Source organism: Rattus norvegicus, chromosome 4 (assembly GCF_036323735.1).
Source record: "Rattus norvegicus strain BN/NHsdMcwi chromosome 4, GRCr8, whole genome shotgun sequence".
Lineage (NCBI taxonomy): Eukaryota > Metazoa > Chordata > Mammalia > Rodentia > Muridae > Rattus > Rattus norvegicus.
In genome coordinates, this window is record NC_086022.1 from 23,443,263 (window position 1) to 23,461,216 (window position 17,954).

Here is a 17,954-nt window from a genome sequence, read left to right on the forward strand (position 1 = left end):
GTTTAATCATTTAAAATCTTTCTAAATTAAAACTATACTGCTACCTAAGAGACTTACCTTCTCTATTTCTAAGAGTTCCTGGCTGTATCTTAACAAAATTGAAAAAACAATCAGAAGAATCCATATCATTTTTATATTAAAAAAATGCACTTAACTGATGTTACAGGTGATGCATGATCTTATTTCTACCTCTCAACTTCTCAGTGAATTTATTTCTTTCATCTGTAATTCTAAATCAACCAGAATTGAAATGAGGACAGTGAGGATGATACTGGAAATGAATCTCTGCTTCAAGACACTTGCTTCTTAGAAACACTAAACTTCCATATATAGTAGTTTAAACTTGAAGTGATTTAGTGCACAGTACTAATGTGTGTCAAAGATCAGGATATCTGTATTCTGGATTGGCATATTGAAAGAGGAGGGAAGGCTTGAATTGGTTCCTAAAAAGTAGGATGTCAACATCTAAAGATGGAGAGAATGGAACAAATTCCACTCATAAGTGGTATTGTGAACATTCTTGGATCCAAGATTTTATTATGATAACAAATTTGCATTATTTTGCAAATTAAATATAGGCTAGAGTTATTGGAAGATCTCTGAGATCTCTCAGACACTGAGAGATCCAACCAGGCACCATATACCAGCTGTTATGAGGTCCCCCTGATCTAGCCTCAGTGAGAGAAAATGCACCTAACCCTCAGACTTGAGACCCCAGGGAGTGGTGAGGCCAGATGGGTGGGGGTGGGGTGGGAACATCCTCTTGGAGACTGGTGGGGAGGCATGGGATGGTGACTGGTTAAGGGGGCAGACTGGGAGGCAGATGAAGTCTGAACTGTAAAACAGGATTAAAGAATAAAAATACATTTAAAAAACTATAGATGAGCTAGAGTCATTGGCTACTATTTCTCATCTGACAGTGTGCCAGTAATGACAGACAGGAAAAGAGCCATCAGGGTAAGGGAGCAAGTAAAGGATTCCTTAAGTCACACCACCATGCTAGGTATTTACCACCTTCCCTATCTGTTTCTAATCCTGGGCTATAGATATGCAACAAGAAATGTTAACTTGGTCAATGTCAATCTTTGCTTAATGACTCTGAAGCTACCCAGTGAATACCAGTATTAGCCTGGCAGGTTCTCTGAAAAACACATGATGCTATCCTTTGAAAACAGATTCCCCTTCTAAATATTTAGTGAAGCAGCACGATTTTTATCATTTCCAAAACCACCTTTGGAAAGACAATTCATCAAGTTTCCACTGAATAGCACACTAAAGGACAAATGCATACCACAAAGAAAAGAGTAAAATCACTTTTAAAGAAGAGTAAGGATTCTGAAAAGTCATAAGGTATCACATATTTTTCTGTTCACTTAAAATTACATATAATACATATAAGTCTGTGTATACATATACATCTATAGTTAAAATGAAATTTTGCTATATAAGCTGACAATTCTCCTTCCATTAGCCACAGACCATCTAACAAAACTTAGACAAAAGGTTTAAGAAGCCCTTGTTTGGGTGATTGGTCAGGATTGTACGAAAGACTCCAAAACATTATAGGCTTTGGCCGTAGTGCCTGGTTACAGGTGTTGAAATAAATTCCTAGTGCTAAAGTCATTTCCTATTTTGGTCCATGGTCTAAAGGATCTGATGCTAACACCTTCTTCCTGAGAACTGGCATTCATGGATTCAGAAGGTGCTAAGCAGGATTCCAAGAAATGGAAGTAACTGATATAGTCTTCTTATCGAGCTATGATGCCTATGAACCCCAACAATGGGTCACACGGCATGACAACTCCAAGGGTATAGTATTATCAGATGTATATAGAAACAAGAAAAAGAGGCAATATTTTCAAAGAGAGCAATGAGGGTAAATGGAAAGTGTTGAAGTGAGGGAAGAGAAGAATAAAACTAAACATTCTTCATGATTGCTTCAGTATTTTTTGCTTATTGGCTATTTTTCATGTAGATCAGGCTAGGCCTAAAATATCCTTATAACAAGACTGGGTTTTAAAAATCCTGATCTTCTACTGCAGTCATCTCATGTACATCAGACACCAATAGCAAGCCACAGGTTCTTTCACTGTGTACTGATCAACCATCTACAAATCTGGATTCTCGACAACAAGCTCCCTGGGTTGCATTGGTTTTCTTGAGCCATGCATGGGCCTTAATGTCATACTTACACTGACTGATTTAATGTAGAAGATTGTGTAAACAAAAAATAAAGGAAGATAATGCATGGATTAGATATCTTGGAAGGGTCACAGAACTTGAACTTTCTGGCAGCACCTACCAAGAACCTCCATGTGTTCTGTTATCCAGTTGTCCATTCCCTGTTCCTTGGCCTTTGTGAAGACTTAATTGCACTTAGTACAATTATTAACAGACAAAGTAGAAGAACTCAGAATGGAATGTACGTATCTTCTGGTCTCTCTTCTCTCCATTCCCTCCCTCTCTTTCTCCCTCCTTCTCTGGATATTGCTTGCTTGCTTGTTTGTTTAAGACCAAAGACCTCTGCAGCCCAAGCAGGCATTAAATCCACTATATACCATGTATCAAAACATGGCCTTGAACTTCTGTTGTTCTTGTGGCCATCTCCTGAGGGTAGATTACAAGTATAAACCACAGTGCCCAGCCCTGTGTCTTTTGATTCTTTTTGGTCTCTCTACATGGAATTCCTTTTTTCCAAGGTAGGATCTTACCAAATAAGGAGAGTCTTATAGCTATTATTAGACAAGGCAGGCCAGAAGTGTCTTTATATGCAGAAGGGGACTAGTTTCTATTACTTGAGTATGAAAAGGAGTTTTAACTGTAAATTTATACATTAAGGCTCAGTTTATATGCATCATAGCATCACAGCAACTAGAGGGCAATACTGAACATTCTTCTGAGAAACGTTTGGCAATGGAACCTGAGTCATTTTGAAAATATTTTAAAATAATCTACATATATCCCATATTTTTTTAAAAAAATGTTTTACTTTTGTGAAATAGGTTCATAAATTATTTATACAATTTATACTGGTAGTCACTCAAAAACAAAAGAGATAATTGTAAGACTAGACTAGCTGGTAACAGCATCAAGAAAGGCATTCAAAGGTTTCTTACAATAACAATTCTGACCGTTATTTAGTTTCACATCTACTTGCTCCAAAGCTCACATGACCTTGAAGTTTAACTTTTGGACAATATCACTGATCACACATTTGCCACTCCTGTTTAGTTTTATACCAGAGGATTGCCAAACAAATGCTACAGCGTGGGATAAAAACTTGCCTTTCCTACGAAAGTCTTTACAGATCCTGAGGGTTAAAATTTATCTCTGAGCTATCTCTGACACTGCTTCTTGGTAGATGAGGACTGAACTTTCCTCAGGTAAGGGTTCTTTGATTTAATAAAGGCAGGATTGAGGTTTCCAGTAGAGTCCCCTAAATATAGTAAAGATAAAAAACCTCCAATACTCCATTCAGAGCTAGACAGCTCAAATAGGGGCAGTTCCTTATTGGTGTGTGGTCTAGAAATGGTCTTGTGTCTGGGCATGAGACTGTTTGATTCTGGGATAATTTCCAGTTCCTCAAGTAAGTGAGCAATGAATTAGATCATTTTGTTTCCCCTTCACTTTTTTTATGAAGTATACTAAAGTAGGATATTTTAGAATGTTGTAATAGTGAGACTCTTTAATAAAAGGTCCTAAGAACAATACCTGACAGGAATCAGTACAGTAGTAAATCAGTAAAGTAGTAGTCACACCAGTGGATGAATTCTGGTCAAAATGATGGAATGAAAGCAGGCCCACATTTGTGGGAAAAGGAACACACATGGGCAAGTTTTTAAAGTAGGCTGTTGAACAATTTGTATCTGCATTTGGGAGTGGAACTCTGCATCAAGGAAGTAGGCAATGTTACAAACCAAGCAGTGGAAAGAAAAACAGTGTAATGTCATGAAAATGCTATGGAAATTAAGACAAGGATGCTTCAGGACACTATCACTTGATAGTGTCCATAAATACATGCTTCTTATATAACAACATGTATAGAGACATTTTCCTATTGGAACACCTGTCTAATATATTCTGTTGTCTATAGTATTGTCTTCATACATCTGAGCAAGGAAGAAGCAAGAGAATGAGCAGGAGTTGGGGAAAAGAAAGACGAAGGAAAGGGTCAGTTCTGAAATATTATTCTGTTATCCAATTGAATACTAGGATTAGAAACCACAAGACTGTGTCTTGATAAGTTTCATCAGATAAAACAAGAAGAAAGCACAAGATATAAGTGATATGGAAATCTATATAAATATAAATGTATAATAGGCATAGCCTGTGTAAGGCAAGTCAAGTTTACACAGGAATTATACGCACCATTGTAGGTTGATGTCTTTATGCAGGAAGGCAGGTATAGGATAGAACAAGGCCTGTCATTGGATGAGAAGGAAGGATGGGCAGGAGAAAAGTTTATTTTTTCTTTTTTTCCATATAATTGGATATTTTTTGTTTACATTTAAAATGTTATTCCCTTTCCCAGTTTCCCGTTAACAAGCCCTCATCCCATCCCTCCCCTTCTTTTATAAAGGTATTTCCCCTCACCAACCACTCACCCAACTTCCTGCCTTCCCACCCTGATATTCCTCTATACTGGGTCTAGCCTTGACAGGACCAAGGCCTTCTTCACCCATTGGTGCCCAACAGGGCTATCCTCTGCTATATATGCAACCGGAGCCATGGGTCTGTCCATGTGTAGTATTTGGGTAGTGGTTTAGTCCCTGGGAGCTCTGGTTGGTTGGTATCGTTGTTCTTATGGGGTTAAAAGTTACTTCAGCTCCTTTAATCCTTCCTCTAATTCCTCCAAAAGGGACCCCATTCTCAGTTCAATGGTTTATTGCTAGCATTTTCCTCTGTATTTGTCACGCTCTAGCTGAGCCTTTCAGGAGACACCTATATCCAGCTCCTGTCAGCATGCACTTCTTGGCATCATCAATATTGTCTAGTTTTGGTGTCTGTATATATATGGGCTGGATCTCCAGGTGGGGCAGACTCTGAATGGCCATTCCTTCAGTTTCTGCTCCAAACATTGTCTCCATATCCCCTCCTAAGAATATTGAGAAAAGTTTTAGAAAGGAGACGGAGCCAGAGAGAGGAGGGGGAGCTGAGAGAACATGGCATCAGGTATTAAGATTCTCCTCTACGCATAGATACAGGTTTTTATGAATATTTTAAGAGATGGGTGTGTACAGGATTTTGTGTTGTCTAGATGGGCAAATTATGTCTTGTCAGTTGACCAGAGGTTATTGTGTGGTGTGTTTTTTCATGTGGCGACTTATTTGAATTCAAGAGAAGGTGCGGTATTGGCTAGCACTAAGCCACGGAATTGGGATGTATATCCCTGGCATGGTAACAACCTAACAAGGGAACTGTGAGTGAAAGCAAAGCAGCATGGCAAGGTGCCAAGCTGGAACTGTTTGCAGGCTGCCAGGGTCAGAGGGAGCCCTGGAGAGAAAACACAAAGCGGTAGGCGCTGAAACCGGTCACGTGCCTTTTCTTTTTACCGCAACATACCATATAACATTCTGTTTGTCTATACAAATTATTTCTAAAAAATATCATTATGAGGTTAGTATGATTTATGGACCCAAACATATGGAGAAATGGACAAGTCATGTGACTATGTGACTGACATAGCTAGAAAATGAACTCAGAATATAATTTCTCATAAATCATCATCTAAATCACTGTATCACATCCCCCCACAATGCTTCAAAATTCAATGTTACATTACACTACTCAGAGACCCTAAACTTTCACTTCCAAAACTAAGTTGTTCCTTTTATCATATAAGTGTTCAACAATCAAGACTAATCTCAGATGATGAGTTAAAATTTTGTGTTGTTTTAGTGAAAGATTTGGGACCCAAAATAATTCAGCATGGGGAAGAAATTCAGGGCACAGCCTCTTCATAACTCATAGTAGAGGCTAGGGAAGAAGATGCATAGTTAAAGAATAGGCATAGGATCAGGTGTGGCAAGAGAGAGGGAAGAGTACAGAGGGTCAGGAAATCAAATGGAGGTATGTAGCAGTGGGGCATGGGGAAGTGGGGATATTCACTAGAAAGTTCCAGATGCCAGGGAAGCAAGAGATTCAGGACCCAACAGGCATGACATTAGATGAAATACCCAACATAGAAGAGATAGAATTTGTAAAGACCATATCCAGTGCATAGGCATGGCCTCCAATTAAGGGATGGAGCCACCCACCCATCTCAAAAATTTTCATCCTGAATAGTTCTTGTCTAAACAAAATACAGGGACTAATAGTGGAGCAGAGACTGAAGAAAAAGTCATCCAGAGACTGCCCCACCTAGGGATCCATCCCATCTGCAGACATCAAACCCAGACACTATTGCTGATACCAAGAAGCACTTGCTTACAGGAGCCCTGTATAGTGGTCCCCTGAGAGGCTCTACAAAGAGGGGAGGGTCTTGGTCCTGTGGAGGCTTGATGTTCCAGCATTGGGGGATGCTAGAACAGTCAGATGGGAGGTGGGGGGAGCACACTCATAGAGAGAGGAGGAAGGGGAGTGGGATAGGGGGCTTGCAGAGGGGAAACCAAGAAAGGGGATAACATTTTTAAAAGAGAAAAGGCAGTGAATTAGAAATGGACCACCTTCAGTGCGAATATGTGAGACTGTGAGTCTTTCATGTCCACGCTGTGGAAAATGCTGAAAGGATCATGGAGGAAGAGTATAAAGTGAGCCACCATTATGACCTTATCTAAAGGACTTAGTGTATTACTTTGGAAGAAGTGAAAGGGAGAGAAATATCTTCTGAAATCATACATAGGAGTTAAGTGAAAATACTTCCTCAGACAAGATTTTCTGGATATGAGCGGTTTTTGATTCAGGGTCAGCATAGAAGGAGCCTTTAGTTAAGGGCACGGATCAGTGCTGGCAACAAAAGAAGACAAAAACAATCCAAGTGGAAGGAGAATCAACAGCAGCAAAAGACTTATGTGGAAAAAACACAGGCATCACAGACTCAAATGTTTGGCTCAAGTATCTGACATTGGCTAGTTTGGTTTATTGACTTGGGTAATGTACAAGATTGTGTTTGTTCGTCCTGATACCTATCAAAGTGCACACATGTAAATTGGCATTCTTTATATGGAGATAACTTGTGTGCCAAACATTGATGGTAACTCAACATCTTCATTTCTGACAACTGGAATTAACAAAGGATTTATGGATAGTCAAAAAGATGATTGTTGGTTGTCATGGCATCAGGATTGTGTGACTAGGGGAAAGGAAACCTCAGTGCAGTTATTTTTAATAACTCTGGAGTGAAAGTGAACAGGATAAGAAATGACTGTTCATTATAACTTCTGAAATATGAATAAAAATACGATTTTGTGAAATGTGAAAACAAGTGTGTTGATAGGAATGCAACAAAAGGTGGCTTTTAGACAATCAAGGTGCACAGTTTGGTTGGAGAGCGGAGTAAGCAAACCCATAGTGTGTTAGCCCAAGTGCTCGCTCTGAAGGTTTATTGAGTGCACATGTGTAAGCAGAACATTCCTTCTCTACGAATGTTACTCCTGCCAAAATCTTGCCCTTTCTAAAACCCGAACAATGAATGTTCTCTGCCAAACCTCATCACAGAGAAGTCTAAGACAACAATCCCCACAGCTCTGCAAAAATGTGAGTTGAGCCAAAGAAAGGGAGATGTTATTTGCTCATCTGGATGTCTGGCATCGATGCTTTTGAGCAGCTACATTACAGGTGATAACAGCCCTAACTTCAAACGGAAGACAAGCTACTTGATTTGAAATAACTTCCCAGTCTAAGATGTAAAGTGTGTGTGTTTTATTCTTTTATCATGCATGCAGATAGCTTTGCATGCAGAAGGCTCTCCACTTTTACTGTCTATTAACCTGCATGGAAAGGAATAAATAAACACTGAGTAGGTTTTAAAATAGAAATATAACAAAAAGGAAGGATAGAAGGGTATTTGACCAAAAGGCAACCCTGTATTCGAAATTATATAAATCCCAAGATTAGTAATATATCTCAATATTAAATTTATACGACTATTTTGAAAATATTAATTGGGTGATAATTTAGTTCAGAAGCCATCAATTGCTTAAACGTAAGTTGACGGAATATGAGAGAAACAACATGATGATTTATGCAAAACACAAATTAAATGTGTCTCCACTATTGAAATTAAATAAGCATTGAAAAAACTTTCATCAGAATACTATATTGGTTCACTCCTCCTTTGGACTGAAGTAAATTATTGTATGCAGACACCTTTTTTTTGGATACATGGTCTCATGAACCTAAATGGCCTTAAATTCACAATACAGCCAAGGTGACCCTCTGATCTGCCTCCAAAGTGCTAGGATTCCAGACATATACAATCATGGATGAAATTAAATTTTAAGAAAGTTATCTTTTCTTTTGCAACAGGGACGTCATGAATCTAAGATTCCACTGAGAGTTCAGAGCATATTAAGTTTTTTTTTTTTGATGTCAGTCTTTTTCACAGGTTTTATCATCCAGGGGATAGAGTGGGCTGTCACAGGAGTTAGGCTTTTCTTAGTCATGGTTCCAGCAACCACGTCATTCTTCTCTTCCCCAAAAATTCTTGTGTGGTTTATGCTATGACTCATGTAAACTAAAAACAGAAGAAGTCAGAGGGGAAAAAAAGGAATACTAAATTTTCAACAACTGCCATAACAGAACACAAGTTCAATGGAGACTGCAAGGCAAGCCATCACTTGAGGTAACAGCCAAGAGCAAAGGGGAAAATAGCAGAAAGTAGAAAATGGCAGCACCTTTTGGCTCAAATGTAAAGAAAGTTTCTTGAAAATCAATGATCCAGGCTTGTGTTTGTTTGCAGTTATTCACTTACTTACTTAGTATTTCTAGCAAGCGAGTCTATGGCCTCACACACGTAGTTCGTATTTGGAAACAACATCCTATCCTGTCCTGACCGCCTGTCCTGAGCTCTCAGATGGTTGAGATTACAGGTATATGCCACCATATTTGACAATTGTATTCGAAAGCACAGCCCATTCTTCAAAAGACACACATTAAAGCAAAACTCAAATCAACTACAAAAACGAAAGTGTATCAAATTTAGAGAGAGCAATTGTGAGAAATGGTAAAACTTTATACATGGATTTCTCTCCTTAGAGAAAGTAATAAAGACCAAAAAAAGAACATTTATATATGTGTGAGTGTGTACATGCATGCAGGCATGTGGAAGGTAATATAAATGTATATGATTTACAAATATATAAAATATATGCAATATACATATGTATATGTGAATAATAAATGGAGTTGATCTGGTGGAAGGTGACAGACCTTTTTGTTGTCCCCTCCTCATCGTCATGAGTACAAATACATCTTCAATTCTAGAAAGTTTTCAGGTAATGAAATTGCTAGGAATCCTTTAACATTTAACATAATCATGCCACAGTTAATTATCTTTAAAGTTTTTGACAAGGTGGGTTCCCTGAAGCTGAAAGAAGAAAAAAATCTAAGTATATATACCGTCACTTTGATAAGAATTTTGGATGCCTAAGCTTTACCGAGAATGAAAGATATCTGGGAATGATGCCAGATCTCAGCAATGTCAGTAAGCAGCAGAGATACAGGGGGAAACATGACTTAAAAATATAAGATTAATTCATTGATTGCTAATGTAAAGCATTATTTTGATGACAAGCTACAATAAAGTGAGTGATAAGATTTCATAATTTGACATTCAATGTTACTTTGAAAAAGTAGAGACACATCCAGAGCATGTCCGATACAGAGGTCAATGCTAGCAGCAAACCACTGAACTGAGAACAGGACCCTGTTTAGGGGAATTAGAGGAAGGGTTGAAAGAGCTGAAAGAGCTTGCAACCCCATAAGAACAACAGTGCTAGCCAACCAGAGCTTCCGTGGACTAAACCACTACTGAAAGACTATACATGGACTGACCTAGGGCTCCAACTGCATATGTAGCAGAGAATAGCCTTGTTGGGGCACCAGTGGAAGGGGAAGCCCTTGGTCCTGCCAGGGTTGGACCCCCAGTGCAAGGCAATATGGGGGGCAGTAAGGGGGATGTATGGTGGGATACCTGTATGGGGGAGGGGGAAGGGAGGGGATGGGTGTTTATGGGCAAGAAACCAGGAAGGGGAATAACATTTGAAATGTAAGTAAAGAAATATATGTAATAAAAAAATTTAAAAAAAGAAAAAGTAGTAATTATAAGGATATCTAATTCACAGTGTTTGTTCTTATGACGATCAGATTTATTATCGTTATCATTTACAGAAGAAGCTAGTGGCATTAATAGTGTCCCCTCAATTAGAGAAAGCAATCAAGCACTCAAGTAAATGAGCATGGAGCTTGAGAGATGGCTCATCCATCAAGAGTACTTAACACTCTTGTAGAAGATCCAGATTTGATTCCCAGGAACACATGGCAGTTCAAAACCATCTCTAACTGCCGGTGTCTGGTGCCTTCTGCTAACCTCCTTGGCACACACATATGGCACCTGCATAGGCACACATACAGACAAAGCCCACATACACATACATATAACATGCAGAGCGAATGAATGAATGAATGAATATATGAATGAATGAATAAAACTCTTAACCCTGCTGGTCAGAGAATGCTCACCTTCAGTATGCTTTTTTAGTGCATGCTTTAAGCATGAGTCACTAGAAGACTTTTAGATTTCTAGAAACACTCAGAAGCTAGAGCAATTCCCCTATAATACAACCTAGTTTGTGCACTGTCTACATTGTACTCTGACTTTTCTACACTTTGCTTCCTATCACTTATTCATTTTGAATTGATGAATCTGAACCATTTGTGTAATAAAAACTGTCTAAACAAGAATTTTAGAAACCTTCTAAAACTATACACATTATTTCAACAAGAAAACCTGAATTTGTATCATATTTCCTGATCTAGAAGTTATCACAGGAGAAATTGGAGCCCCAACGATCTTTGAAATAAAGTATATTGTTCCCCGCATATAAAAGTGCTGTATTTAATAAGAATATCATTTCTTTTATAAGTTTTAATGCTTCTTAGAACACATGTTAGTCCCATAGATTAAGTGCTTTGTAGATGATTAATAAATATCATCCAGGAAAAACAATAATAATAAATACCCAACTTCATCATACTTGATTTTAACACATGTAAACTATTTTGATGATAAGGATAAAAGGGAAAGAAAAGCCTTATGCTAGTTTTACACAAACATATGACATAAAAAATAGATCATGTAGATTTTGTTTTGAGATCAGTTCATCATTACAGAGGAATCCAGCTGTGCCTTTTTAATATTTGAGAACGTCGCACATGAGAACTCTGTTTGCATTATTTCTACCTTTTCATTTCCCTTCTCCAGCTCCCCACTTCTCCTGAACTCTCTCAAACTCAGGACTTAATTATTCTCAAATATGTACACACAAATGCACACAAGCACTCATATGTATACAGTCCACTTAGTGAGTTACTACTGCTTGTAGGCATATATGTTCAGGGATGACTACTTGGGTTGGATAACTGACTGGGGAACTTTCAAACTTTAAACATTCTCCTTCTCTCAGCAATAGATGACAACCTGGAGTTCTTCATCAAGGAGTGACGACTCAGGAAGTAACCCCAATCTATGTTGCCGTGACAACTCATATTTTTATGATGGAGGTCCTGTTTAGGCAGCCATATTTGTTGAGATTTCATAAGTACAATTTTCAAGGGATATTTTTGAAAAAGAACTTAGTAGGAGGCTTTCCTCTGGGTCCCATTTTTAATACTTCATACATGCTAAAGATAAATTTACAGCTTATTATATTTCTCATTTTTATTATAGTAAGTCTAGACAATATCTGTATTGAGAAGGGTTCTACTGTAATTTCTCCTACGCAGTATAGTTGAAATTTCATGTATTTATCTTATTTATTTAAATGGTAGTTGGAAAGATCATCTGGATTAAAAACAGCACCATAATCCTTGAAATGTGTTTAAAGTATTAAGAGACTAAAGAGAAGGTGTAGCAAAGTACATGATTCAATTATGATACAATAAAATATCAATCTCCTAGTGGTAAGTTTTCAATGCCATGTTCATATATATTAGTACAATTTCATTTGACCACATAAGGGATCTTAGTGTTTTCATTTTAAAAACTGATTAATTTAGTTTTGTTTGTCTGTTTGGTGTATGTATATGCCTGTGTGTGCACACCTGTGTGCTTTATTGGCCAACTACCTTAGGATGCACAGTTCCATTCAGATAATTTCCGATTAACTCAAGTAGCATTTCTACTTTCCTGTGATTTGCCTGTGAAAGTGTTTATACGGCATTAATTATTGAAATATTAGATTTTAAAGTTACTAGCCTTTCTCCCAGAAGAAACAAGAAATGTGAAGGAAGTGGCTTCTCTTTGCCAAAGCAGAAGGTGACACAAAAGAGGATGGTTCCTGCAGGAAGTCAGATTCATCCAGAGAAGTCCTCCAGGTCAATGAGTCACTTCACACTTTGCTTTACTCATTCCTCTCAGATTAAGGCTTGTATGGATAACTTACCGCAGTGTCTCATTTGAATGAGCACACTGAATGCATTTGCTCATAGAAGATTAGTAACCTGCTTAAACGTTCTCCGGTTCACTACTATTAAAATGCTGTAACTTAAGCGTTTCTATGGAAATGGCTTGATCAAAGAAAGATAGGGACCGATCAGAATAGTCAAAAAGAGCTGCGCATTTTAGTACATGCACAGTCACTCTAAAAGCAGTGGTACATATGTGTTGCTTAATAATTTAAATTATATAAAACCTCCAATAATTAGTCTCTTTTATTATGAGAATTCAATACAATTTAAAAGTGTTGCAACTGCTTATAAGTATATTTTTTATTTACAACAAACTTCTTTTTACTATCTTTTTTCTAAGTATTTGGCTGGTTACAATTAGAGTAAACTACTATGTTAACGGACAGCATAATTTAAATGCTTCCTAATTATTTATGTTATTGTAAGAAGCCCAAGATTTTGGTAATCTTTGTAGTATATAACTCTTTCATTATGTGTCCTTCCTGTGTGATAATTATGCCACGTTGCTATCACTAAGCTCTTAGCTTCTAAACAATTTTTAGTGTGAAAGTGAAATTTCAGACAGGAGAAAATATTTCCTTGCTATAATCAAGACAATAAAGTCTGAACCTAGAGTCATTTAGTATGTTATTTGGTCAACATTATAGATATTTACAATACTATTAATAGATTAATTAGATTTTAATAGTATGAGGTATATGCTCTGTTCTATATTAACTAAATGTATTAAACGTTAAGAGAAGTGGAAGGCCCTGGGTTCGGTCCCTAGCTCCAGAAAAAAAAAAGTTAGGAGAAGAGAAATTCTTTCCCTTCAGATTCTTACAGTCTAGTCAGTAATTGGAAAGAACATAAACAGAAAAACTTTTGAATTGTCTAACTATATAGGAATGGAACTTCAAAGACACAAAAGTAAGGGAGGATTTGGCCAAAGTTTTCTAGAGGAAGGAAATTCTGAAATCCAAAACTATGAGGTGATATGTGCACAACTGTGGTCACTACATATGGCCAAGTGCCAATCAACCTGGTTATTATTGCTCCATATTCCCTAAATATGGCTTCTTTGTTTTTATCTCAAGGCTTGTGATATAGACGGCTCCAAGACCTTTTAACCTTACTTTAGTCCTCTATGCAGCTCAGTGTATTTGTAGTAATATCAATATATTACCAAAACAGATCTTTTACTACTCTTGTATATTAAAATTATTAAATTAAAACGATTATTTCCAATGAACCTGTCATGAAAGTATTAAACCTTCAAAATGGAGGAGCAAATTTCAGCCAACTTCTGTTTTTCCCAAAATAATAATAGCTGTTATAAACAAGATAAGATATGCTATTCCTACCGGAATGAGTAGTCCATTGAAACGAGATAGCCCATGTCCATAGGAACATGGCAGAATCTTAGCCCTGCAACTGTATTTAAACAGTAAAGGAATGCTAAGCTGGTCCTAGTTAGTTATTTACTGAGATGCCTGGGAATTTCTACCAACTGTACGACATTTAATATGCCATGTCCGTGCAATGAATCATATGAAAACTAAAAAGTGTATTAATTTTACCACAAGTACAAATGGAGCATGTTCCAATCTGGAAGAGAGGACATGGGAGCAGCGAAGCTTGCCAGTGACTCCAGTTCAAACCTAGGGCAGAGAAGCTCCCTTGCCTTTGTCATTGATAATACTTGTGACTTTGCCTGAGAATAAGAATAATCATCAGTCTGATACGAGCAACCCTGAGCACCCAGAGAAAAAGACCAATGACAGCAAAATGAAAGAACCCAACAATACAACAGTAATAATAACATGACGACAATCAGTTTATCTCTTTGTAACGTTCCTTTCCAAAAAGTACAACAAGCTCCTTACATAAACTTTGCTTATGAAGGCAGTTCTGTATGTGGGAAAGGATAAGGATGGTAAATATTTTTCTATCATTTCACCCAGAGTTTCTAATCATCTCTTGAGTAGTTTCTAGATAGACTCAAGACATCTGCATTGACAGACATTTTTCAGCAGACTTCTACCTCAGAAAATCAGAATAAAGGTGCCTGGAAATGAACCTCTATTCATTTAAGGAGCAGCAGGCCTTGTGAAAGTTGAAAACATGAAGGTTTCCATGTGTGGGTCAGGGGAAAAGGGAGACCTTCATCAAAACATTGCAGTTGCTGGTGGATAAGGATACCTCTTTTTCATATAATAGCAACACTGTAATTTCTAGAATATCCTCTCTCTCTCTCTCTCTCTCTCTCTCTCTCTCTCTCTCTCCATTTGGAATTTTAATATTATAAACTTTATAGGTCTATAGATGAGTTGAACTGTCTTCAACCAACTTATTTAGTGCTCTAGATATATAAATGGTTACTAATAGAGACATTTAAAAAATAAAACCTTTCCTTTCAGTAGAGTCATGGGAAACTATCCTAGGTTCCTGAAAGAGATCCACTCACAACTCCACAAATGAGCCCCTGTAGCAGCCCTAGCCCTTGCAACATAGATTTGTTCACACAAATTCGTACCCTGTTGGCTCTGGATTGCTGCCTCTAAAATGAACAGAGTGGGGATTTAGCACACTCTCCTACGGATGTAATTTTTAAGAATTCTGATTAGTTACAAATGACATAAAAGCCAAATGGAACAATACTAATTTCTCCTTTTTAACCATCAAGAGGACATGTAAACAATATCGAGAGTTTTAAAACACTATACAGAGCACACGGACACAATGGGTGTTTGATAAATGTCACTTCCCTTCTCCGGCAATTTTCCATTTCATAAGCGGGTAAATTCCATGCGAAATTTTGGCAGTCTGAATCAGTACCATTTAATTGTCTCTCAGCTCCCTCCTGAGCCTCCCCTTATCTCACTGCGCATCACTTCCTGCCCTTTCTTTTTAAGGGCCAAGGTCTGTTCCCATCTCCTGACCTGGACCATCATTTAGCCTGTCACTGGCCAGGACTGTGAAACTACGGGAGGCTAAAGCAACTGATGGGTGTGGATGTGCATTCCCAGTTTTGATCCTTCCTGCTCATCATCTGGCTTTAGAAAGAGAGGGAGGCTGAAGGCTTCCACAGAGTGATGACAGAAACCTCCCTCCTGTCCTTATCCTTCACATTTTTCTTTCCACATGCCAAAGGAGAAGGCTCTGAGGACCCTTGCCCCTGCAGTTGCCATGGGTTACACGGAAGCAGCAGGGATACACAGGAGTGTGTGTGTGTGTGGGGGGGTGTCGTCTCTTATCATCTCCTTTGCACACATGTAATCTCATTTCTCCAGGTTGATTTCTCCACCTTCCCAATGTCTGTGCCCATTTTAAAGAGAATCCTTTCCCTCAGAACTTGAGAGTTTAGGTCCTTTCCCATTCCTGGTATTTGCTGTTTCTTTTTCTGGTACAAATAGGAGTTCCCTCTTACAGCAGGGGATATGATGTAAGGAGTTTGGGTGGAGAAATAAGAGTCCACGTAGGGATACTGCATTTTATTAGGGATTGACATTAAATGGTAAAACGTTTGCCAACTTAATTCCGACATCCTTAATACCTAATGCCTGAGGTCAGTGTCCCCAGTTGCCAGGCATACATGTATCTACAATCCAGTCCCCCACATTCCAGATAGCCTTGCCACAGCACAGGGAAGTCTCCTCCTCCTGTCAAATCCCTCCTAGCGCTGAGACTTAAGCAAAGCCACGAGGCTGAGCACAAATCACAAGGAAAGGAATATCAGCTCAGAAAACAGCTGTCCAAGCTTCCAGAGCAGTTAGCTATCATGAGCAAGAGGGGACACTGGACATCATCCTCGGGCTCAAATGCCCAGTAGGGGTCATGGCTGGGGCCACAGAGGCTTCCCTAGCTCCAGAGCACTTAAACACTAACCCACTTCACAGCCTACAAGCTTCGAGGATGGTGTCTGACTCCCACCCCACCCCACCCCCGCCCCCCGCAAGAAGGATGCGCGTTTCCATCTGAGCGCCAGTCGCGATTCCTTTGCAAGAAAAAAAGGGTGTGGGGGGAGGGCATCGTATCTCACTTTCCCACAACCAAAACAACAACCTCTCTCTCATCCACCGTGTCCCAAGCCTAAACAGAAAAGGGGCAAGCTGGACGCTGTTGCACTTTGCTTAATTCATCCGGGACCTCCCCACCATCGCAGCTCCAAATGAACCTGTATTTGGGAATCTGAGAGTTTGTCCCTAAACTCCTTAGGCTGTTCAGGATAGGGAGGGGTCTCGGGATCCGGCATCCAGGGAGAGAGCAGAGTTCTCAAGCAGGACGCCCCAAGAAGCAAACTTTCAGCGGCGCAGGCTGGTGGGACTTCGAAATGAGATTCTGAAACAGAGTGACGAGGTGGCACTGCGCCCCAGTTGTCGCACTATCTGCGGAACAGAGATCATAGAATCCCCAAGCCCATCTCCGCATCCCGTGAGCTCTCCAGCGCCTTCTCAGACTCGGCTCAGGTCTCCGACACCCCAGTCTCTGCGAATTATCACTTGGGATCCACAGTGACCCCTACATCTCGGCTTAACATTAAGTCACTAGAGCACCCTCCCATGGAATAGCAGGTGATCTGGACACAGACTTACCTTCCTGCTGGCAACTCTTGTTGCTTTTCCTTTCCTTACAACGCAGGCTCAGGAGAGAGGAAGGGACAGCCAGTGGAAGCCGAGAGGACGGCGACCGGGGCACAGGCGCGAGTTCTTTGGAGCGGCAGCTCGGGCTGAACCGCGGAGCGCGGGCGGCCCTAGCGGAGCACCGAGGTCCTGGCTGGGGCCAGGCGGGAAGGCAGGGGGCGCTCCTGTCCCCTGAGCGCCTCTCCTCACGGACAGCGACCAACCAGTTGGCGCTCAGTCCAGCGAGCCTGGTGCGGAAAGGCACGCTCCAAGCAGGAGGACGGCTTTTAAGTTTGTGGTGTGACCGCAGCAGCTGTCCTGGGAGAGACTCCGTCTTTCTAAAAAAGGGGATGCTCAAAACACCAGGGATTACCTCTCCCTCCAATCTCCTCCCCCAGCACCCGGCCCCTTCTGATGTGCTGGCAATCCCTCAGAGCGAGCAAACCTTCCCCTTCCCTGCCGTGCTGTCCAGGGTTGGTTTGGAGGTAGTTCCGGCCGGATCTCCGAGTGTTTGGGGGAGGATAGGGTATCTCTCCATCAGTAAAAACAGCCTGTGACGTCTTAGTCTGAGCCTGGGTAATTTAGGAACCTGTGTATTCCCATCACTTTCAGAAAATACTCTAAGGACCTCAGGCAGGAGCCATTGCCATCTTAAAAATTCCAATTGCCTTGGAAAAGTACAGGTGTTTCTTTGTAAAACTTCTACCTGCTTTCAGTTAGTGAATT

General features: G+C 39.7%; 1 protein-coding gene across 1 annotated transcript in view; it reads right to left on the bottom strand.

Annotated features, from left to right (window-relative positions):
* Window positions 1–17,709, bottom strand: part of Sema3d (semaphorin 3D) — a 189,157-nt gene extending 171,448 nt beyond the window's left edge. The window contains exon 1 of the mRNA NM_001104633.1: window positions 17,202–17,709. The gene's annotated coding sequence lies outside the window, so the exon portion shown is untranslated. The remainder of the gene's footprint in view (window positions 1–17,201) is intronic.
* Between the last annotated feature and the right edge of the window lie 245 nt (window positions 17,710–17,954).